Genomic DNA, 24,699 nt, shown 5'->3' with positions numbered 1-24,699 from the left:
GAGCTGGGGAGACTGATTTGCCCCTCAAAGACACAGAATCGCTGACCAGATAAGAGGTACCATCTTCATCCTTTATGAGGTTGAGCATCCACTCCCTTGGGGACAGGGGACCGCCATTCTACTTGATCAGCAAAGACATTGAAGTCTCCCAGCTATTTTGGTGTGCTATCCAGGCTCCTAACTTCTAATTCTGAAAAGAGTGAATTCATTGTGAGCAATTGCCTGGGGGTCAGAGCCTCAGAGACCAAATCCCAGCCAGAGGGAAGGGGCGGGGACCGGGTGTAAAGTACCTGGCGTGCCGCAGCAGGCCTGCTGGCTTTGATTTGGCGAGTAACTGACGCTAGTTCTAACGCCGTCACAGGCTGTGGCTTGGCTCACCTGGATCCATTTAACTGTACAGACCTCAGCCAACTCCCAGATTGGTTCCGAAAGTCCTGTCTCTTTTCAAGGCAGTCGTAGTGCCTGCGACCCGTCCCAGGGGATTCTCACTGACGTCCTAAGCTGATCCTGAAATCCTCGGATTTCCTGGCGGATTTTTCCTCCATCGGGTGTCCAGTCTCCTGGACTACCTGCAGATGTTCAGGAAAACGGTTTTCCCCTGCGTCTCGTGAGTGCTGGAACGACGCCTGAGCAGTGTCAGCCTGCTTCTGCGGGTGTTCAGTGAGCACCTACTATGTGTAAGGAAGCCTGCGTTTACTTTCCGATCCCCTGCAGTAAATGTTTGTTGATGGAAGAGCTTTCGTTCCTTCCACACATCCGGGGCTTCCAGAGAATCCCGCTGAAAGCAGGAGAGGGCTGTCTTAATGAGCGGCCAGCCAAATCCTCGATTGCATGGCACTCCGCAGAGTGTTTAGCTAAGATAACTCATCTCCGAGGGGATTTGGGGCAGACAGTGTTGTGGCTCATTGAAGAGCCCTTGCAGGAGGCTCTTGGACCTGCCTGTTAAGTGGCGGGCACGGGAGGGTCAGGGTGAGCTGGCGGATCAGAGGACAGAGGTGTACCCCAGAGATTCCAATGCTGCTGCTCCCCATGCAGACGGGAAGCCCGCCAAAGGCGGGGGGGGGGGGGGGGGGAGGGAGTTCCTGCTGCACCAGGGCCTCCAGCCCTAGGGTCTCCCCATCTAGTGAGAACTTATCTACAGTTCGAATTCAAGCAGCCCTTTCAATGTGTAGCCAATCACAGGGGGCGCCTGGGGCCAGATGACACCCCCATGGGGTCTCCTTCGTCCCACACAGGAGCCATCTTGGAGCGTCTCAGAAATGCAGAGTCCCAGGCCCCGCGACTAGAAAAGCCAGCTCCTGGTGGGATGTAGGAAGATGTAGGAACCTAAGTGAGATGCACCGCCCCGGGGATCCCAGTCAGGTGTCCCCCCACGCCACATGCTGAGAATCATGGTTCATCAGACATTTCTATCGCGATCTCTCTCCTAAACGCCTAGCTCCCATAGTCAACATCTGTACCAAGCTGTCCCACACCTATTGTGGTGGCCACGCCCCCTTCCTGGGCTTGTCTCATTGGACGGCACCGCCCCCACCCCCAGGCCTAAGCCAGAAGCCTGGCAGTCCCTCTCAGTTCCTCATCACCCACGGCACGCAGGCCACGAGCCCCCCCTTCTCGGCTCTCATCAGCCGTGGCCCTGGAAGAGTAATCAGATCTCTTTGCCCGTCTGCATCTTCTTGACCTTGCCTGGTTCGGCATCACTTCTCAGCCTGATTATTGCAGGAGCTCCCAGCGGCTCGCCCGATCGGGGCTTCCGTTCGCGGGTTTCTGTAGAGCTGCTGACTTCGTGCTGGCAGTGCGAGTGTCGTCATGCCGGCTCCAGATCTCAGCAAGGGGCTCGGACTCTTGAACGCGGTGCTGTGGTGCAATGCTGGCAACCGCCCCCCGCCCCCCCATACGTTTAAATCCCAGTTTAAATCCATACGTTGAAATCCCAGTGCTCCATGTGATGGGAATAGGAGGTCCTTTGGGAGGTGCTTAAGTCGCGAGGGTGGAGCTCTCCCACATGGGATCAGTGTTCCTTTAAATGGAGACTCCAGACTTCTGACAAACAGAGCCGTGAGAACAACATCAGTGGGTGTTATTTCGAGCCCCGAAGTTTGTGGAGCTTGTTTCTAACAATAGAAAGCAGAAACAGACTCGAAGGGGTCTCCCCAGCTAAACTCTGTTCAGCTCAGCCACGTTTATGGTGGGCCTACTATGTGTCTTGCACTTCCGGAAACCCTGAGGAAACTGAGGCAGTTACATATTACGTGGTAGCCCAGGGCTCCAAGTTCAGCTGGCACCCAGATCAGTCAATGAATGCCCGCTGAGTGAGGGAACAGCAGCACATGCCCAGGGGATTCATGGGTATTCGCTCATGTCCTAGACCAGTGGTTGGCAAACCGTGGCTCGCGAGCCACATGCGGCTCTTTGGCCCCTTGAGTGTGGCTCTTCCACAAAATACCACGGCCTGTGTGAGTCTATTGATAAAGTGGCATTAGAAGAAGTTTAAGTTTAAAAAATTTGGCTCTCAAAAGAAATTTCAATCGTTGTCCTGTTGATATTTGGCTCTGTTGACTAATGACTTTGCCGACCACTGGGCTAGACAAACTCTGACAGCAGCCCGATCGCCTTCTTAAAGCCACCCCTTTACAGTTTCGCTTTATTCCCCCTTATTCTTCTGACTACATCCAGGTCTAATGCACGAATCTTATGTAGCAATAATTGTTTCATATGGGGGAAAGCATTTTGAAAATGTGGTAGATATTATATTATACAATCGTTTCAGAAGTCCTGAGGTACAAAAACTTATTTCATACCAGTTTCCAATCTTACTTAACCACAAAACTACCGCCACCCGCTTTTTACTGAAATGCTCAGAGATATCCATCCTTGCCAGGTTTGGGAAGTTTTCCATCTGAAATCACACGTCAGTGACACCTGGGGATGTCCCATCAGTTAGGAGGGGACCAACAGCCGCGGTGACTGCACCCGAGGGGTCCCAGGCCCCACAACTAGACCAGCGCAGAGCTGAATTCCCAAATCAGGATGCCCGTCTCGGTTTCCCCTGTCCCAGAGTCAGCTCACACCCCACGTTTTGTTAACTAAATTTCTTCATGCCTCTGCTTCTGTTTATCTTCTTATCAGCTTTATTGGGGGGATTATTTATATATCATGAAATTCACCCATTTTAAGTGTACAATTCAAGTATGTTCTACATATTTACAGAAATGATGAAATCATTACTATCTGATTTCAGAACGCTGTCCTCCCCCCAAAGGAAACCTCAGAACCGTTTACTCCCATGCCCACCCCAGCCCCCACCCCCAGGCACCCACTGACCTACTTCCTATCTCTCTGGTTTCACTGATTTTAGACATTTCATTCAAGCAGGTAGCAAGGTGGGTGTTCTTTGTGTTTGAATTCTTTCATTGAGCAAAATGTTATTCCTATTGTAGCCAAGTAGTTGTCCATTGTGTGGATACGCCGCATTGTATTGACCCATTCATCCGCTGGACATTGGGTTGTTTACACCTTCTGGCTATGGTGAACCATGCTGCTGGGAACATTCGTGTCCAGGCTGGGTGTGGACATAGGTTTGCGTTTCTCCAGGGTGGATGTATACCTAGAAGTGGAATTCCGCATCACGTGGCATTTCGGTTTAACATCTTGAGTGATTGCCAAACTGGTTCCCCAAAGGGCTGTAGCATCTTCATCCCAACCAGCAGCGTGAGAAGGCTCCAGGTGCCCACAGTGCCTCTGTTCTAAGTGACCGGCTGCCCTGGGCTTCCCCCTCTTCCCTCCTGAGCTCTGCGTCCTTGCCCACCTGCCTGGCCCCACCCCCGCCTCTCCCTGTGCTCTGTGCCCTCCAAACTCTCACCTCTAACCAACTTCTGATGCTAAGGCCTGACCTCCCCTGAGCGGTCCCCCCCAACTGGCCTGCTGCCCAGGGGCTATGCATGACAAAAGTCCTTCACTCGGATTTCTTCTTTTCTGTTTTACAAAACAACACTAAATCTAACCTTGCAAAACGTACATAGAATTCAAAACTAAGAACTGTGAGCACAATTTTTCAGAATGATTTTGCTTCCCTTTTTTTTTCCCCTAACTATTATTGAGGAATAAAATTCGGTCCAGGGTTAAAAGTCTTAGCACAATACCTCCTTCATGCAGTAAGCACACCAAAGAGAAAGAGACGAGTTACTATTGCCCATGATGGTGCACCCCTCTCAAGCATTGCAAGTCTGTCCTCTGCTCACTGACTCTGCTCTGCAGGAATTGCCAAGGACTCTTCCACTTCTGCTTCTGCCTTAACCTAATTCAGTGAGATGGGCTCTTTGGGGGGTTAACCTCTCTTGGCGAAGCTGGTCTGCGTGCCCCCTGTGAGATAAACGGCTGGGCGCACCTATGCTACCTGAGCCCGCCAGGAGTCTTTGGGCCGATTGGTGGGAGGCTGAGGTAGCCAGCCTGGGAGCAGAGACCTCCCCTCCCATAGAGGCAGCCGCTGCTTTGCATCCCTTTGTGCTGCTTGAATGGGGAACACCACGGGCTGTGAGAACCCAGGCCAGGGAGCACCTCCCCTCCACCGGGTCCCACGGGGATTTACCCTTGATCAAGTGATCCATCCCTCCAACCTGCTGGCGCTGGCGGCTGGAGCTAAGCAACAAGGAAGTGGAGAAGGAGAAGCACATGCCGCCAGTTGGCACCAGAGAGCACCTGACAGTGAATGCAATGTAACGACCCATCTGGAATTGAACCCAGAGCCGCCCCACTCCTGTGCAAAGGCCTAGGGGGACGTGATTTTCATTTCCTGGAGGCCTCCTCCGCGAGGGAAGCCTGCTGGCGGGACAGGGCCCAGCCAGGGCTCTGGGAAGACCCCCCCCGCCCCCCTTTGCAGCTTCCAGAAGGTGCCTCTTCCGTCCTCCCCACAGCTCTCTGTGACCAGCCCCTAGGAGGCAGGCCAAGTCATTTTCGTCGTTCAATGGACGGGTGGACGGGAGACTCCTGAATGACTCAGTCCGCAGCACTGGACATGCGAACGTGGCATTCCAGGTTATTTCAGTGACGGCCAAGGGAGCATTGGGGGCTTGGCGTTTCTCGATGCAGATTAGGGGTGCACGGGACAAAGGCTGTGCATTCACGGGGCCAGCCATCGGCCCAGGGGCCTCGGGAGGTGCTGGCACCAGGTCAGTCCCAGGGGAAGGAGAGAAAGGGCTGCACAGTCTGCGCTCCTGGAGGCTTCCTGGGCGAGAAGGGCTCCGGGCTTTAAAGGGCTTCCTTTTCACCCAGCCCCCCGGTAGGAGGCCCTCTGTGCCGCTTCCCTGTCCCCACGCCCCTGGTCTGTGTGACTTTGGGCCTCAGCTCAGGCCTGGGAAGCGAGAACACAGAGGTTTCCAAGGCATTCACCTCTGGCCTCTGTGTCCCCGGCCAGCAGCTCAGTCACAGGAGCCTATCCCTGCGGCTCGTGCAGCCACTGCCCACGACCGGGCGGAGTGTGTAAAGCCTTTAAGAAGTGTGCAAACTTCATCTGTGACTTCCTGGGTACAACTGAGTGCCCGTGCTCTGGGACAAAAAAAATGGGAAGAACTGGAGATGCCAAGGGTGGCAAGAATCAAGAACCCCTGCTTGGACTCTTATTTATGTATGTCAGCATGTGCACTTGCTAGAGGAAGCATTTATGCAAGCATTCAGTGCTAACTGTATGCCTAGCACTCTTCCGGGCATTGTTGGGTGGAGACACCGAAGAAGTCGAGAAGGTGTTCCCTGTCCTGCAGAAAGACCATGTGCTGCCTGGAGAAACCCTGCAGAAGCAATGATGCAACAGACCAGAAATGTAACAGCCCGCTCAAGTGCCCATCAGCATCAGCCTGGAAGACCTATTTCATGAGTGAGAAGCAGCCCACTTCTGACTCATTAAGTTCCTCTCTGTGGGGTCAGTAAACCCACTTCTCCCAGAGCCTCCCACACTCTGCCTTTGAGCCCCCGCGCGTGTTTAGGGAAATTTAGCTGAACAATTTCAAATATTGCAGAGTGCACTCATCAGAAAGAAATTAAAGCTTTGTAAAAAGCCAAGTACATTTTCAGGAATCTACTTGAGGCTTTCCCGTAAACCTGTTTTCTGCAAAATGGAAGCATTAGAAATACACTTCAACCCAAACCAGATGAGTACAGGTCAGAACTCAAGGCAAGCCAAGTGCAAGGATATTATAAACCTGGCAAACAACATTCTCACGTTCTGGCTATACGATTATTAAACTTGAGCTAACCCATGTATTTTCCGCCTAAGATTACCACTTTTGGAGATGGGTCTTTGAAAGAAGGAGAAATTCAGGCACCTGCAACTAGTACTTGAAACAGGAAACATCTCAATTAAGAGAAAATACCTTCTTTAAGACAATATATTATTAACTAGAGGCCCAGTGCATGAAAATTCATGCAGTGGAGTGGAGGGGTCCCTCAGCCCGGCCTGCCCCCTCTCACAGTCCAGGAGCCCTCAGGGGCAGAAGGCAAACTGGCGATCAGGGGAAGGCAATGCCCCCATCACACCTCTGCTGCTGCCACTGCTGGCAGTGCAAGCCTCAGCCGGCCCTGGTTACCTGAGCCACCATCCGAGGCTTGCCTGTGCCTCGGGCTGGCCCCGGGCGGCTAGGGGGCTGAAGGGACTGGGCACCGCCATCTTGTGGCTGTGGGTACCGCCATCTTTGAGGGCATGGCAGTCAATTAGCATATTCCCTCCTTATTGGCTGTGGGCGCTGCCATCTTTGAGGACAAGGCAGTCAATTAGCATATCCCTCTTTATTAGATAGGATAGCAGAGGTGGCTCAGAACTCATTCTATCTGGATCCAACCATTCCTATTGGTTTCATTGATTTTTCTCTAAAAATGTCTGTTCTTATTCCAAGTAGCTGTGATTTCATGACTTAAAGTTTCCTGTGGACAGGTCTAGGGTGTGCATCTCAAAAACTCTAAAGAGGCTCTGGAGAGTTTTCTATTTGGGAAAAATAAATGTGAATGCTAATCAGGATGGGAACACGTCACCACCTACCTGTGTGACTTCAGGCAAGTCCATTGCCTCCTCTGGCCTTAGTTTCCTCACTTACAGCACAAGGAAGCTCCAGTCTACGATGTCTCCCAGAACTTCATCGACAGCCATGAAATAGAGTTCTCTTTCGTACAGATCCAGACAAGTTATCTCTGTCCACACGGAGCTTTGCCTTCGTTCATCCATCATTCATTGAGCATCTACTGTGGGCAGGGCTGGAGGCTTAGGTACCAAGGGTGCAAAGGTGAGGGGAGACTTCTTCCTGCCCTCGTGAGCTTTCAGCCTCGTTGAGGAAGCTGACAGTTACAGGGTAAAGGAGGAAGTGCCGTGATGGAAAGGCTTCTGGAATGCTCTGAGAGCTCGGGGTGGGGGCTTTCTCTGAGTGTACAGGGGAGGAGGGGAGAGGGACGGGAGATGCCCAGGTGAGGGCTCTGACAGAGCCAACAGCAGGTGGAAAGATGCAGGCAGGTGAGCGATTAGTAGACAGAGACAGGGACTGGGTCCTCATGGGCCCTTTATGCTGTAAAGGAGTTTGGGTTTATTCCTAAAGGTGGTGAGTAGCCATAGAAGAGGTTAAGCAAAAGGAAGCGCTGATTAATCAATAGCCCCTGCAGGCCACTCTGGGAGCAGGGTGGAATTTCAGTTGTTTGGGGGAGGGGAGAGACTGGAAGAGGTGGTCGGGGACCAGTGAAGAAGCTGTTGCCGAAATCTAAGTGACAAGGGGACAGGTAACCAGTACCTGACCTAGTTCAATGGCTGTGGTCCAGTAAAGGAGAGGGCAGAACTGAAGGATACTCAGGAGGCCGGATCTTAAAGAGCTAGCAGTACATCGAGAGTTCAGGTTGTTCTCCGCCCCCATGGATAATGGTTTTCAAGCCACCAAATAAAGCTACTAAATAGTTGTCCACCATGTGTCACTTTAGCCTGCAAGCCTGTGAGGTGAGGGGGCAATGTCTATGCCTTCCTTGTCCACTGTTGTATCTCTAGGACTCAGCATATGCCTGGCACAGCAATGGGTGAAAACTCATTCCTTAGGTGAACATGTGGTGAGTGGGTGGGCATTTCTCTTTTCAGATATTAAGGTGGTTAAACTTTGACAATTCGGCATTCTTACCTGAGACAGCCAGGTTAGCAGTGGTAGGGAGATGAGCTCTTGACTTGGGTCGGGAGATGAACATGATGAGTCCGTACCCTTCTCAAGTGAACTGTGTGACTTGAATACGTCACTAAACCTCTCTGAGCCTTGGTTTCCTCATCAGTAACGTGGAGGTGATATTAGTATTGGACCTCACAGGTGGTGGTGAGCACTAAATGAGGTCATCCATGACAAACGTTGAGCAGAGTGTCTGACACAAAATAAACACTCAATAGATGCAAGATAGACTAGAAGGCGGGGGCGGGGGTGAGGGGAATGGATGATGGATGGATGGATGGATGAATAAGTGAATGGATTGTGAGCAGGGGGTGGATGGGTGGGTGGGTGGGTGGGTGGGTGGATGGATGGATGGATGGATGGAAGTGTGAGTGGGTGGGTGGGTGTGTGGATGGATGGATGGATGGATGGATGGATGGATGTGTGAGGGGGTGGGTAGATGAGTGAGTGGGTGGATGGAAGCATATGTTAATGGATATATAGATGCATTGGTGATGGATGAATGGACAAATGGAAGGACCAGTCTGAAGGGGGTGTATCTATCAAGTCATGACCTTCCAGACCACCCTCAATCCCGTTTTGTGTTTAATAAGTTGCTTAGTCTGAAAACTTAAAAAGCCACCTGGTCTTGGTTTCTTTGAAAGTCTGATGGCCTGCTGCCACTGAATGCGGAAGATTTAAGTTCTTATTTTAGGTTCTGTCTAGACACCTCTCTAAATAGGAACTCCATGCTAATCCGCAGGTGTTGCTTATGATCAGGTATTTCTAAATAGTAACTGGTGCATTACCAAAAAAATAAACTAAAAAATCCAAGGGCAAACAATAACTGATCTAGGCCAAAGTCTCCAATGGGCAGATTTCTAGTCAATTTGCCCACTCCTCCCATCCCCCCGGCTTCCTGCCTATACCCCACCCAATTACTGGCAAACCAAATATTCACAGTGGGTGTAATTGATTAAACTCATTTTTCCTAATTCACTTAAGAACTGGTAAATAGGGCCTCCCCTTGGTAGTTTGGAGATGCAGCTTCTAGTGCCTCTGATTACAATGTGACCCGGATCTGGCTGGAAACGAGTGTGTAGTGGATGGGAACACTTTCCCAGTGTTTCTTTTAAGGTTTGTCAAACCATATCCTACTGATGTTGCTAACCCCCTCTAATCGGTAAGTATAAAAATTCATCCGAGAGCATAAAATATATCTGACAACGGCATACATCAAATCCCAAACTGGACGTTCAAAATAAATTGCATCGAGATTTTGTCACAATCATTGATTTCTGCTTTTCAAGCTGGTTTCTAAGGCAGCCACATAAAAGTTAAATACAAGCTATCTATGGGCTCATTGGATTGCGGGAATTCATTAAGCCAACAGTGGCTTTAATAAATCTGAGCATAAAGATTGCTTCCACAGACACCCTCCGCTTGGAAATGTGCCACTAATCAAACAGGGTGGCAAACCTGGTCTCGTTGGCACGCAGGGGAGATGAGACGTAGCTTCGGGAGGTGGCGAAGGGCTGACTTCTAAGGGTGGCATTAGACTTCAGAGGTGACCTCGGGTCACTGGGGACGTGAGAGCCCCTGCAGCACCAACTCCTCAGCAGGAAGTGGTGAGCACTTGTGCAGCTGGCGTGGGTTCCCTGAACAAAGCTGGTTTTCATCTTAAACCTGAGCCCACGTATTGAGTGATCTTTGATTCCATTGATTGATTCATTGATTTCCCCCATTGTGGTGGTCACTTCCCAAGGATGGTGATCGTCATTAGGTTCCTGGGCAACGTACAAAGCATTTTCCCATCCAGTGATTATTATCATCCCCATTTTGCAGATGAGAAAACTAAAGTTTAGGAAGCAAAGTGACTTGCCTGAGGTCTCCCCGCTGGCAGAGCTGGGGCCCGTAGCCTGTCACAAGGTCAGGCTGTAGGTTAAATCCCACCTTTCTGACACACTGGCTCCGTGTCCTTGTTGGGGAGGTTATTCAACCTTTTAAAACCTCAGTTTTCACAGATAATGAGGTAGATATCTCCTACTTGGGGGATTTATGAACTCCTACAGACCAGATGCGTAATGAGTGCTTAATAGATGTTCGCTATTATTCATAGAGAATATGAGGCTGTATCGAAAACAAAAACCAGCCTTGCTGGGTTTGTTCAGTAGTTAGAGTGTCAGCCCTCGGACCAAAGGGTAGTGGGTTCGATTCCCGGTCAAGGGCACATACTTCAGTTGCAGGTCCCCCAGCCCCGGTAGGGGACACATGGGGGATGCAACCAATCAATGTGTCTCTCTCACATCGATGTTCCTCTCTCCCTCCTTCCCTCTTCCCTCCCTTTTACTCTCTCTAGAAATCAATGGAAATGATATCCTCAGGTGAGGATTAAAAAACAAACCAAAAAACAAAACCAAAAACCAGCCTGGTTAGTGTGGCTCAGTGGTTGAACATCGACCTATGAACCAGAAGGTCACAGTTCAATTCCAGGTCAGGGCACATGCCCAAGTTTCCGGCTCCATTCCCAGTAGAGGGCATGCAGGAGGCATCTGATCAATGATTCTCTCTCATCATTGATATTTCTATCTCCCTCTCCTTTCCTCTCTCTGAAACAAAAAAAAAACAAAAACAAAACAATTGCGTAAGGCCTGGAAAGTCACTAAGGGGAATTTCTATTTCATTTCACGCTCGTAGTGGGAACCCTCGCCCTTGTCATGCATTAGCCTTTCCAACCAAGGAGCACCCTTCTTCTCGGCATATGTTAAAAGAAGCCCGTGATACTCCAGTCCCATTCAGCTGTGACTCATTATTGTAAATAGCGGTGCAAGGAGATGAGAAAAGATCTTAAATACACCGACCGACAGAATTTTTAGGGAGAGTGACACACAGGAAGATAAAGAGCAATCAGAAAAAATTTGCATAAACCCCATGATCTCAAAGGTCATCTATTCAGGAGTCTGCTAATGGAAATACATTTTTTAAAATATTCTGGGTGATTATTTCATTGAAAAGGAAAGAATTTCAATGAACCGAGTCACAGGAGTAGAGTAGATTTATGTCAACTGCAACAACAATAAAAAAAACACACACACAAAAAACCCAGGATGTTTCTTTGGGAGGAAATTGGTCCATTCATATACAAGTGAAAACTTAAGGAGTAGTACATTTGGCTATTTGTTAGGATTTGGTTCAGCACCTTAAAATATGTTGATATTAATGTGAATTATGAATTTATTTTTTTAAATGAGCTTTCTATTACACCCTTCATTCCACTTAGGAAAGAGAATCGTTTCATATCTATTAATTTACTCGAACTTTACGACGACCCTCGAAGGTAAGTATTATCATTCCCACTTTATGGCAGAGTATAATGTGTACTTATTAAGGGCAGGGACCAAGACTCTGTCTTTTTTCTTTTTATCCCCTGTGCCTGACGAATAAAAATGTGAGCTGAATGTTACAGCAGAGCCTCCTGAATGTTCTGCTGGAGACATCCATCTTTTTTTAGGAGGCAGCGCTGAGTGGAGCTTTAGATTCCAGCTTTGCTATCGGTTCTCCTTGACTTCGAACCCCCGCTCTGCCACTTACCGACGACCTGACCTTCGGAATTATTTTTCTTAGAACCTCAGCTTATAGCAATGTTAATAATATCCACCTCGTGGAATTGTTATAATTAAATCTTGAGACGATAAAATGAAGGGAGAAATGTAAAGTACTCGGTATGATATCTGACACATATTAATGCTCCTAAAATGGTAGTTTTCACCATCTCCTGAGTATACTCAGAAATGCTAGGATAAGCAGACATTTGACCACGCTGCGATTTTTTCAAGCACGCCTTTATTGTCTGGTTTGAGATGCACGGGACGCTGCCCGGCTGGTGTGCTGCCCGAGGAGGAGCAGACCCAGGGGTCTCTCAGCAGCCGGGCAGGAGTTCTCCGTGCTCCTGGGCAGAGCCTCTCCTCATTGAACGCAAAGGGCTGCTGGGGCTGCTGTTCGCAGGGGCAGGGGACCCGGTCAGTCTGTCTGCTACCTTCCAAACTGGGTCCATTCACTTTATTATTTTCTAGGGCATCATGCAGACCTTTTGCCATGTGGTGGTGGGCGGGGGGGGGGGGGGGGGGTGGATCTGCTCATATAATTTCCAAGTAAGAGATAATTAGTACCGATCATTATTCATAGCGACAGGACTCCAACATCGTTTTTATGGTATGCTATTAGGATATTTGCAGATTCGCTGGCCATCTCTGGGACTTCCAGGGTAATTAAATCGTGTTGTAGTCCGCTCAGTTTTCACCGTCGCTGGCATCTTTAAAATACGTGACTAGCACAGCCATGTGTAATGAAGAATTGTGAGCTGATATTAACAGACGTGGGGGATTCAGGGTAAGTGACTGGTAGCTATGAGCTGGACAAGTTGTGTAGGAAGTAAAGAATTAAGAGAAAAGGGGCTGACATTTAATGAACATCACCTATGCACTAGGACTTAAACTTTTTCTACATCACCGCCCCCCCCCCCCCGACCCCCAGATCCTCCCAACGGTGACACCCCTCGTCGGGGCCACCAGTTTCCGCATTGTCTGGTCCTTTCGTCGATCTTCAACCCTCAGTGCGTACTTGGCCTGTGGGATGCTTAAATCAGGCCTCCTTTAAACACTTTCCCTCTGTGGCTATCAGGATAACACAGCTAAGTCTCCCCTCCCATTTCTCTCTCTCTCTCTCTCTTTCTTTTTTTGTTAATCCTCACCTGAGGATATTTTTCCATTGATTTTTTTAGAGAGAGTGGAAGGGAGGGGAAGAGACAGAGAGAGGCACATGGATTGGTTGCCTCCCGCTGGGGGATTGAGCCTACACCCGAGATATGTCCCCTTGACTGGAATTGAACCCAGGACCCTTCAGTCTGAGGGCCAACACTGAGCCAAACCAGCTGGGACCCCTCCCATCTCTCAGTCTCCTGTGTTTGTTTCTCTTGATGCCCCGACCTCAGTCCTTGGGCCTGTTCTTCCCCATCGACAAGCATTTGTGAGGAGGTTTCATCCGGGCCGATGCCTCTGAAGAACACCCAGATGCTGACGACTCCCAAATTCACATTCTCAGCTCACATCTATCGCCCAACCCCCAGACTCACGGACCCCGCCCACTGCCCACTTGATATCTCCATTTCAATGTCTAATAGGAGTCTCAAAACTAGCAAACTCCCTCAACGCACAGCTGCTCCTCTGCAGCCTCCCCCAGTCAGCGAGTTTCCATCTGTCCAGGTGCTCGGACCCAAGCCTCACATCACCCTCGACGCCTCCTCCTCTCACCGGCGCTACATCCCGCTGTCAGCAAGCCCTGGCATTCTGTCTTCACCGTCTCCAGCGCCCACCACCTCCCTCTGTGCGCCACCCCTCTGCCCTTTGCCCTCTGCTTCGTCCATGTTACCATCATAACTCGCTGGACTCAGCCATAGCTGTCGCTGGGCAGGGGTGTGGTGGGCATGGACTTCCATCGCCTGGGCCTGCCCACGGTCCATCTCCTTCTACTGAGTCACTCTCCCTCCCGTGGGCACAGGCGCCTTCCTACTCCTTGCGCTTCTGGTGGGGCCACCCACCCGATTCCCGGAGGCCTCCAGGGTGGCACACACAGGCCTGGTCACAGGAGCACCGAGCGCTGGCCCAGGGGAGGCCACCTCTCCCCTGGGAGCCATGAGAGAGAAGCGTCTTCCTCGAGGTGGTCTGAGTAACACGCAGGAAGGCGGCTGCTGGGCCCTCCACCGCCTCTGTGCGGGGAAAGGCCACCTGCACAGGAGACGGAACCGAGGCCGGTGTGCAGAGGGGAGCCGGAAGGACAGACCTGGCGGCATCCCCTGAGCTCTGGGATTGCCGAGGCCGGAGCTGTGTGAGCCAGTCCGCTCCCCGCTGGTACCTAAGCCAGCGCACGTCCTTCTCTTCCGGCTGCAGGTGGGCTGGCACCTGTACGTCCAGGTGCTGGAGTCAGGGATGCATCCGTCCATTTCTGCTGTGTCACAGCTCCGGCCCAGGGCTGACGGGGACATTTATTTTTCTCATTTATGGATCTGCCCGCGGGAGAGGCTGGGGCTCGGGTCTGGCTGGGTTTTGCTCTGGGCTGTAGGTCATCTTCACGTTTGCTCGGTCTGGGGCTGAGCCTAAGGGCGCAGTTCCCTGGGGCCTGTTCTCGTGGTGGGTCCCAGGCGTCTAAGAGGTCAAGCCACCCTGGGAACACGGAGGCCCCCGCTTGCTGCACGTTCCCTCACATTCCAGGGGCTGAAGCAAGTCACGTGGCCAAGCCTGTACCAAGGGGCAGAGGAAGGCTCTCCGTCTGCCCTAGTGAGAGGTCCCCAGGCAAAGGGCAGGTGGGTAATTCCAGGATGGGAAGGGGGTGAGGGATTAGGACAATAATTATCCCCAGATCGGCAAGGAGGTGGAGCAGAGCGTATAAGCGATTCCTGACACAGCAGAACATCCCGGCCCCCCACACCGATGTCAGCCACGGTGTCGTGTAGCCCGAGCCCCAAGGGAACGCCGGCTTCGGCTGGTTGTCTCTTAGAATTACCGCAGCGTCAGCCGGGCCCCAGCACCCTCTCAGCCGGCACACACCGTCTGGAGCCCACAGCTCTGTGTGCGGAGAAACCAGACCCTTTAGGAGAGATCAAAGTCAGTTTTAAATAGACACAGCTCTTCCCCAGCAGGATGCCGAGACGGGACAGCGAAGGAAAGGTTTGCTGTTTGTTTTAAGTTGTTGGAATAACCAGAGAAGGTTTTTAAGGTTTGGATATTGATTTCTGGAAGGATCGGCTGCCAAGCGTGCTAACATTTTCAAGAAGAAGAAGTCTGAGATCAAAGGGGGGCTTCAGAGCAGAGATCCGCCCCCCCACACACACACACACACACTGCATTTGGAGCTTCACAACCGGGCGATCAGAAGTGGAGCTCATGCGTGTTTTGATGTGCCCCTCTGATGGATGAATGAAATGCCACCATTTAGTTTAGTTCAGCAGATGTTGACTGAGCCTCTCCCATGGCCATGTGCTCGCTGATAGAAACAAATGGTAATAATAGGAAGTGTTGCCCTGCATGTCTGGGTCACCTGAGCAAGCCGAGTGTCTCCCAGAGTCTCTGTTTCTTTGGCTGTAAAGAAAGCACGTTTGGCCCAGCCGCCTCAGTGGTTGAGCATCGACTGATGAACCAGGAGGTCATGGTTCGATTCCCAGTCAGGGCACATGCCCCGGTTGCAGGCTCCATCCCCAGTAGGGGGCGTGCAGGAGGCAGTCGATCAATGATACTCTCTCATCGATGTTTCAATCTGTCTCTCCCTCTCTTCCTCTCTGAAATCAATAAAAAAATATATATTTTTAAAAAATTTTTAAAAAGAAAGCATGTTTGACCTGTGTACTCTGAGGTCTCTTCCAGATCTAAAATTCTAAAGTCCACAAACTGGATGATGGTCTTTGCTCACTTGCCGATCATTAAAACTACAGAGGTGTGCATTAAAAAAAAAAAAAAAAATCAGACCTGCTGAAGCTCCAGGCTTCAGAGGACTGAACAGGGATGTTCAAGTTTCTGTCAATGAATTGCTAAGAATTCCTGGGGCAGATGACTAATGACTGCATCCATATCCTCATTCCCTGTCCTCTCATCTCCGGGAAAAAAGGTTTGTTGTTCCATTGTCATTCTCACCTCAGCTGTGAATATAAATCCCGTCTTTCCTACTCTGTTCAGCAGTTCAAAGGGCAACTTTAGGTGTAAGGAGGTGATAGCAAAGGAGTAATTAAGTGGTGTCCGCTGGCATCCCATTGACCCGAGTCCCAGCCCTGCCACTTGTTAATTGTATGACCTTGGAGGAGTGACTTAACCTCCCTGAACCTCAGTTTTCTTATCTGTAAAATGGGGATGCTAATGGCAGCTTCTTCCTCATAGGGTTGTTGTAAGGGATATAAGTTAAGCTCTTAGCACCGCGTTTGATGAAAGAACGCCCTAAAATTATTATCATCATTATCCATGCACACTTTCAGGCAAAGCTAGAATCTGTCAGCTCATTTATTCTCTTCCTGGAAAGTTTGGGACTTTGAAAAAGAACAGGGTTATACCGTCACTCAAAGTTAATGAAAAATGTCTCATAACTTCATCCAACATGCTTCATATAAAAGTTCACATGGGTTTGTAAAAGCATGTCCGGCTTTGAACTAAAACGGTAATAACAAAAAGATCTTTTTTAAAAACAATATTACCCAGTGCTGCCACAGAAACCCTCCAAGTGAAGGTGAGAATCCAACTGGTGGTGACACGGGGAACTCGCCCACCAGCATGTCTCCTAATGAATGACAGGACGAGAATCTAGAGCAGTGGTTCTCAACCCTTCTAATGCCGCGACCCTTTAATACAGTTCCTCGTGTTGTGGTGACCCCCAACCATAAAACTATTTCGTTGCTACTTCATAACTGTAATTTTGCTACTGTTATGAATCGTAATGTAAATATATGTGTTTTCCGATGGTCTTAGGCGACCCTGCTAGCGGTTCTCAACCTGTGGGTTGCGACCCACAGGTTGAGAACCGCTGCTGTAGAGCCTAAGACCATCGGAAAACACAGATATTTACATTGCGATTCATTAACAGTAGCAAAATTACAGTTATGAAGTAGCAACGAAATAGTTTTATGGTTGGGGGTCACCACCACACGAGGAACTGTATTAAAGGGTCGCGGCATTAGGAAGGTGGAGAACCACTGGTCTAGACTGTCCTTTTCTTCCCAAACACTGCCTAGAGGGCTCAGACTCACCCAAAGCTCTCAGGCCCCCAGTGCTTGGTGACTTTCTGCAGGACTCTCCCTCCCCCTCCCATTCTCCCCCCCCCCCCCCCCCCCCCCCCCCGCTCCTCTCGGGCCCAGGGAAGAACTCGGCTCCGGTTCTTTTCTCTGATGCAGGACAGCCATTTCAGAGCCTGGACAGATGCATCCCTGCACTGCGGGCCTGGTGACGCAAGGGGCTGGGGCTGGACCCCGTGTGCTGGACGGAGGGTCCCGGCCGGTGGCAGGCTTGATGAGAGGAGGCGTGAGCCCCTCCCCTTAGCCCGGCGGCCAGCTGTCCCTGGGCAAAGGTGTCAGTGCCATTTTGCTCCCAAGACGGCTGAGGACGCTGACCAAAGGAGCTGTAACCGACATGGCTCTGAGCAAACACAGTTGCCTCTTGAGCTGCGCACACGCCTGATCACGCAGCCTGTGCTTCCAGATGCGGATCAGACATCGTTTTATGTCTCCCCGACATTGAATAAGGCAGGTGAACAAATAAAGGGGCAGCCCATTGAGATAAATATGGCAGCTTCACAATGTACTGGCCCATTAGCGACACATGATCCCAATGAGCCAAACGTTGAATACAATTATGTAGACAATTGGACAGCGAATCCTGGGTGTTGGAGCGGAGGGGGCAGGTACAGTCCTTCATGGACTGAACAGTCTGAACTATTTGGCTCATCAATATTTCCCCCCAGGACACGTCAGTGCTGGAAAGGTTTGGGGTGACTCGACCACGATCCCAAGGCCCTTTCCTCCTCCTGCTGCATCCGTTCTTGAGAAAGGATCATACGAGTTGCCGAGGGGCCCAGAGGGGTGTTAGGATCTTAACTTCCTTGGTTGGTCAATGCCTAACCGTGTCTCCTCTGTGGCCTTGAGTGAGGGCCACGCTGTTCTTCGCTGTCTGGGTGAGAAAGACTGGTCCTGAGCCGGGTTCTTAGTGCAAAAAGCAGCTAAGAGTAGAGAGAAACGATTGAGGAGCGAAGCAGAAGCTCACAGAGCCTGAGCCAGGAGCGGGGGCGGGAGAGGGGATGAGTGGGAAGAAGTCTCCTGCCGAAGATGCCGTTGGTGAGACAGTGAGAGAGATCGAAACACGGGAGAAAGCGATCCTGAAAATCCCGTTCTTGGAAAATCCCTCTCTGCTCTTCAGCGAGTCGAATGCACTTCTGTTAAAAAATGTCCCCATCTCCCCCCATCCCACTCTTCACCACCCTGGAAAGCAGAGAATACAATGTTTATGGGATGGAGACCACAAGAATAAGGCTATCCGTGAGAAAAGAATAAATTTACCACTTAGGGTAGGTCTGTAAAGTATTTCAAGCCACTTGGGTACCATTTCATGAACCAAAGGAACTAATTTACCGAGTGGGTCCCCAGGGCCCAGAGGAACGAAAGCTCGGGCAGCCGGGAGCGGCTCCCTCGCCTGCGTCTCCCGTCAGACCGGGGCGGAGGGCGTGGGGTTGGAGGAACACGGACAGTCCCTTGGCGCATCCGTGCGCACAGGGACGATGAGACTGTATTGTGTACCAGCGGGGTACACGGGGAAGAGACCTTGGAATCAGGTGCATCGGGCTTGACTGTGCTTCTGCTACTTTTCGGCTGGGTAAGTGTGAGCAAACCTGAGCCCCAGGTGCTTCCTGATGTGCTGAAAGGGGACAGGAACCCCGTCTTCAGTACTGGGAGGGTGCAGCCTGAGTGAGGGGAAATGAATGGATGAGCGCAGTGGCCAGCCACAGTGCAAATCCGAAGAATGGGAGCCGCCCTTTCCACTCTCACTGTCAGCCTCTCAGCATCCTCACCATCCGCATCAACATCATCTCTATCATCTGCGTCTGCATCGTTGCCCTCATCTATTGAGTCCTGTCCAGGCGCCTGGCACACTGCCGAATGCTTCTCATGCAGTGTCTCAGGTAATCCCTCAAGTCTCTGACGTGGGTGGTAAAGTTATCGTTATCCCATTCTACTGATGAGGACGTTGAGAAACAAGTAACTCATTGAGTGTCACATAGCTAGTAAGTGGCGGAGCTGGCACTTGAACCCTGGTCTAACTCCAGAGCCCTCAGCGAAGGGGGAGCTCGTTGATGACGTCAGTTGGCATGCCCCAGCCTGTAGGCTATAGAGAGGGGGCGTCACTGAGATGAGGAATGAGAGCTGGAGACCTGTGGCTGGCAGACTTGACTGGATTCCCTTTTGCCTTGTTGAGGGACCCTCCCAGAGGCTGTTCTGTGGGCTGGAAAGTAAAATCAGTCCCCGCACATGGAGATAGCCACGGCGTGAGAGGGCAGGGGGTACAGCAAGGTACCTGGACGTGGGCCAGTTCTGTGGGGTGCAGTGGTGGTTTTCTACAAGTGGACATATTTGTCCGAGGGTTTGTACTTTTCTTGGCTGCTGCTATTTGCCCACTGTCACTCCTGGAGGCCGTGACAGAGCTAAGAGCCTAGAGCTCAGGCCACCAGGCACCTTCTTCCACAACCCTCACCCCTCCCACCACCCCCCCAAACGAGAAACACATCACAAAACCAGGGGACATTCAAGCAAGAAAAAATTGCACTTCTCTTGAGAAATACACTGAATGGCCAGATTATTATGATCTCTGAACGCATGATAATCTGGCCATATATTTTAGAGGCCCAGTGCATGAATTCATGCATGGGTAGGGTCCGGCCAGCCTGGAGGAGGGGACATGGGCGGTTGGCCGGCCTGCCTGCTGGTCGAACTCCTGATCCAGGGGACAATTTGCATATTAGCCTTTTATTATATAGGATTTGCATATTAGCCTTTTATTATATAGGATTTGCATATTAGCCTTTTATTATATAGGATATACACTGAGTGGCCAGATTATTATGCGTTCAGAGATCATAATAATCTGGCCACTCAGTGTAGGTGCTGTAAGTGTGTCTGCTTATGTGTGTGAGTCTGTGGTTAGTGTGGATGCTTAGAATGTATCTATTTCAACAGAGGAGCTTCTGAATTAAAGAGCTGTTTGCAAAGGAAAAACACACAGAAGTGACTGGGTTGGTTAAATACATACACAGAAGGGATGCACTGACCAGCCTTCGGACCTTTAGGTGAGAGAGCGCTTGGGAGCCAAGAGGAGAATGTCACTCTGCAGGCTAGTGACTGTGCTGTGTCCACACGCACAGCCACGCGTTGCCTAATGACAGGGGAGGTCCCGAGAGGGTGTCATCAGGCGATCTCGTCGTTGCTGGGCGAACATCACAGAGGCGCTTACACAGGCCTGCGGGGCACAGCCCACTGCACACCTGGCTCTGTGCTGCAGCCTGTGGCTCCCAGGCTACCAGCCTGGGCACGTTACTGCACTGAACACTGTAGGCAACTGTGTCACCGCGGTGTTTGTGTATCTAGACATGGGAAGGTGGTAAGAATAGGAAGAATAGGGTATGCAGTACTTTTATACCACGGACAGTGCAGCACGTGTGTGTACACCAGCATCACTACAAACATGTAAGTAATGAGTTGTGCTATGATGTTACCACGGCTACATCACTAGGCGACAGGAATTTTCAGCTCCGTTAAAATCTTAGGAGACCACTGTTGCATATGTGGTCCATTGTGCTGTGCATGAGTGTGTGTGTGTGTGTGTGTGTGTGTGTGTGTGTGTGTGTGACTGTGCATGTACACACACACATATAGTCCACACCTGCACACTTACTTTTCCATCTAACGGCTGTGAGCCAGTCCCGAAGCCCCACAGTCCTCTGGCCTGTTTTTTCCTCCCGGTTTCTTTTTTCTCCACCCCTTCATTCACGTCTGTGGTATGAGGGCGAGTAATGGTGGGAGCATGGGGGACATTGTGGGGAAGGGAATGTGTCTTAGCTGTTGGGGTTCGCTGCCTGCACACTCTCCTCTGTCTATGGCTCCGCAGCCCCCCGGTCTTCTCTCCCGGAGCCCTGGTGGCCCTGTTAGAGACGCTGCGCCCTTCCCCCCAGAGCACATGTTCAGACGCACTCAGCCAGAGGAAACCGTGTAAATGTACCAAAGATACATCTCCTAGATCGGCCGGGATCTGCATGTGACAATTTGAATACACAGAGCATCCATCTGCAGAGCAGGAGGCTGGTTCCCTAGGGACTCCTGATGGAGGGCTGAGGGAAGGCGGGACCGACCGCCAGCATCCAGGAGAGAAAGAGGGGAGCCCTCGCAGCCACTCCCGAGGCTCAGAGGGTTCCTGGCGCTCATGGTTTCACACGTGTGCACAGCGCGTTATGAGAACCTGGGTGCCCAGAGCAATGAGCTCAGGCTTCACCTTGGACAGACGCTCCTGGGCAGCTCGCTGCAAGCAGATACCAGCACGGCCCCAGAGTGGCTGCTTGGTCGGGAGTGGGCCCTGGATCCACATTTCACAAGCATCTCCTGGGACCCCATGTCAGGGGTCTTCATCTTCAATGAAGAACACGGGAACCAGCCTGCAGCCAGAGGCGTGTTTCACGGAGCCTGGCGGGGGACACCGTTAGGATGTGGCCTTTAAAGGTGAAGTGCAGGAGGCAGGACCGCCCTTCTCCGTGGCTCCTGTGGGCAGCCACATGCCCGCCCAGGAGGCATCAGGGTTCCTCCGGGCATTGACTCTGTCACACCCGGGCCTCTTTCAGACTTGACCACGCTCCCCTGTGTAGGAACTTCACCTTGAAGCGGGGAGCACATGAACGCTGCCTCCTATCCCCGAGCCGGGCAGACACCAGGCCCCGGATTGAATCAGAGAGAAACTGGGTCACACGTAGATTTCCTCATCCTCGCCCCCAGCTTACACACTTGACAAAGCCCTCATCCTCAGTGTCCCCATCTGCCCCAGTGCAGGATGCAGGTACCCCCTCTACCTGAGGGGTTTTGCAAGGACAAAATAAGAAGAGCGATCTGCGAGTACTCTGGAAAGTAAGATGTGACTGGAATTCCTGGGGCAGACCGAAGATGAGACCGTTTTAACAAGAGAAGCAGTATGTTTGTGGATATGAAGTTATGGGGGACGGAGCGATGCATTTGCTCCGCCAGCCACAGTCTCCTTGGAGAAGCAGCCACTGAGCACAAGGCAGTGGAAGCGAGAAGAACTGAGCCAGAACCCTGCCTCAGGGTGGCTCGCAGACAGCCGGGTGGGTGCATGTGGTGGTGGTGGGAGGGGGTGAATCTTAGCCTGGGCATTGGGTTGCATGCAATAGAAACCATCAAATTAGCTCCAGAAAAGGGCATTTATTTCTTCCGCATTCCATGGAATTCAAGACAAAGCAGGACGGCCTTGGGACCTGTGGATCAAGTGTTTAAAGACCTGCACCCCAGGGAGCCAAACTTACAGAGACTGGCCTCTCACACCCTCAGCCTATAGAGCAGATGAACAAGGAAGCAAACCAAACAATGATCCAGGGCAACACATGTGATGAGATAAGTCAGCGCCGGAACGTGGAGCCTCAGGGAGAAAAGGGGAACAGATGCAGAGGACAGGGAGGTGGTTCCAGGCAGAGCAGAGTGTAGAGAGTTAGGGGGAGCGTGTACAAGGCGAGGTCAGAGGCCAGACTGTGCACGACCACGGGCTCCCTCTTCCGCACCCAGTGCGTGGGAGGTGCCACGGGCACCAGTGGGCTGGCACGAGCCTGACAGTCCATCCTGCTGGGTATGTGTCCGTGGGATGCTGGGCCATTTCCTAAAACCTCCGGCTTTAACCCTGTGGCCAGACCCCTTTACCAACATGGCCACCAGGTTCCTCCCTGTCTCTGGGCCTCCGTTTCTCCATCAGTAAGCAATGGGGGTGCTGGCGGCAGTGATCCCAAGGTTGCCTTATAGGACCAAATCGCATCCTTTGGCTGCAGGCCATCGATGTGGGGTTTCCTGGGCCCCTTCCAACGGACGCCGCTTGTCCTGGCTTCGGGATTCATAGCACCCTTTTTCGCTCTCAACGGTGTCTCGGTTTAGACATTAAATGAAAAGGCCACTCTGTTTATGGGAGAAGGGAGGTGCAAAGGACATTGCTGTCAGCAATGGGTTAGGCCAGTGGTCGGCAAACCGCGGCTCGCGAGCCACATGCGGCTCTTTGGCCCCGTGAGTGTGGCTCTTCCACAAAATACCATGGCCTGGGCAAGTCTATTTTGAAGAAGTGGCGTTAGAAGAAGTTTAAGTTTAAAGAATGTGGCTCTCAAAAGAAATTTCAATCGTTGTACTGTTGATATTTGGCTCTGTTGACTAATGAGTTTGCCGACCACTGGGTTAGGCTCTTTGCCTTGGATTTTTTCCTTAGGCATTTTCTTTCTGTGAGCAAGGACGGTTTTGCACTTTCCAAAATGCCCAGACAAGCTTTGACAGGCACCAAACACGCATGGCCCAGTTTGCTCATTCTGCTCAGAAAGATGGGACCCTCAGCAAACACTGCTGGAGGCTGGCGACAGCAGAAGGACCAGCGGTGGCCCCGTCTGAGCCTCGGATGGTGTTTGGCTGTGAGGGAGGGATGACAACCAGTGATGCTGGGAAAATGACAGTGGGTCCCTATGCAGCCACTCCATTTCCTGGTTCAGTTCTTTTTGTTTTAATGCTATATATTTTATTGATTTGAGAGAGGAAGGGAGAGGGAGAGAAACATCAATGATGAGAGAGAATCATTGATCGGCTGCCTCCTGCATGCCCCCCACTGGGGATCGAGCCTGCAACCCAGGCATGTGCCCTGACTGGGAATCGAACCGTGACCTGATTCATAGGTTGATGCTCAACCACTGAGCCACCCCAGCTGGGTCTAGTTCAGTTCTTAACATCAGCTTACTGAGGAGTGAGGCAGGGGCTACTTTAGGAACATGACAAAGGCTGGGTCCTGAGACGGAATGCACAGTACTGCCAGTTCTCATGGCTGTGGACCCCAGAGGGAGAGCTATGGATGACAGACAGCTCTGAGCCCCTCCCCCAGTAGCTTACACGTGTCTCCCAAGACATGAGTTGTAGATGCACATTAGCCCCCAGATGGGCACGTGGGCTTCCCACAGGGTGTTAGGCAGATGGGAGAGGACAGGGCTTCTGTGACAAGTTGACCTGAGGTCACCCAGGGAGGAGCAGTGATGGACGTTGGGGGGAAGGAAGGTAGACTAGAGACCCTTTTGGTTTAAGTCAAGTAGATTCTAGAGGCTAATTGATTTCAGACTTTCTGCTGAGAGCTGGTGCTTGTGTACGTGGAATAATATAAGGAGACGCAGCTGGGAAAAGCCCCTTTTTCATGTTAAGAAAAAATTTCTCAAAAAGCAATTCTTTAAAATCCTAGGAAGCACCCTAGGAGTTTCTAAAGTGAGTTTCTGGAAACCTCCATGGCTGTACCACAGTGGGGACGAGGAGGCAAAGCTGAGAAGGGGCCCGAGGAATGGGTCTTTGCTTTCCTTGTCTTTGTTGGGTGTTTTGTTTTGCCTTGACTTTCAGATTCTGGTGTGTGGGAATAATCCCACTGAAGAGGAACATGAGTAACACTCGGTCAGTTTGTTTACCACACAAACACACTCCCACACGCTCATTTGCAGAATGCTGACATTAGGTTAGTGGCCAGGATGCATGGATGACTACCGTCACCACTGAGCACCTCCTCCCATGCACAAGCTCACAGGGAAGTGGGAGCGGGACCTGGGAACAGATATATTCTGGTGCCTTCTGATGAGGGCTGGACAGAGGTGTGAGCGTCTCATACATTCACACACACTCTACACTCACATGCACAGAGGTGTGAGCAACATACACAAACAACACACACAGAGGTGTGAGCATCTCACACAC

Source organism: Cnephaeus nilssonii, assembly GCF_951640355.1.
Source record: "Cnephaeus nilssonii genome assembly, chromosome: 7".
NCBI classification, from domain to species: domain Eukaryota; kingdom Metazoa; phylum Chordata; class Mammalia; order Chiroptera; family Vespertilionidae; genus Cnephaeus; species Cnephaeus nilssonii.
Note: the sequence above shows the minus strand (reverse complement) of the source record.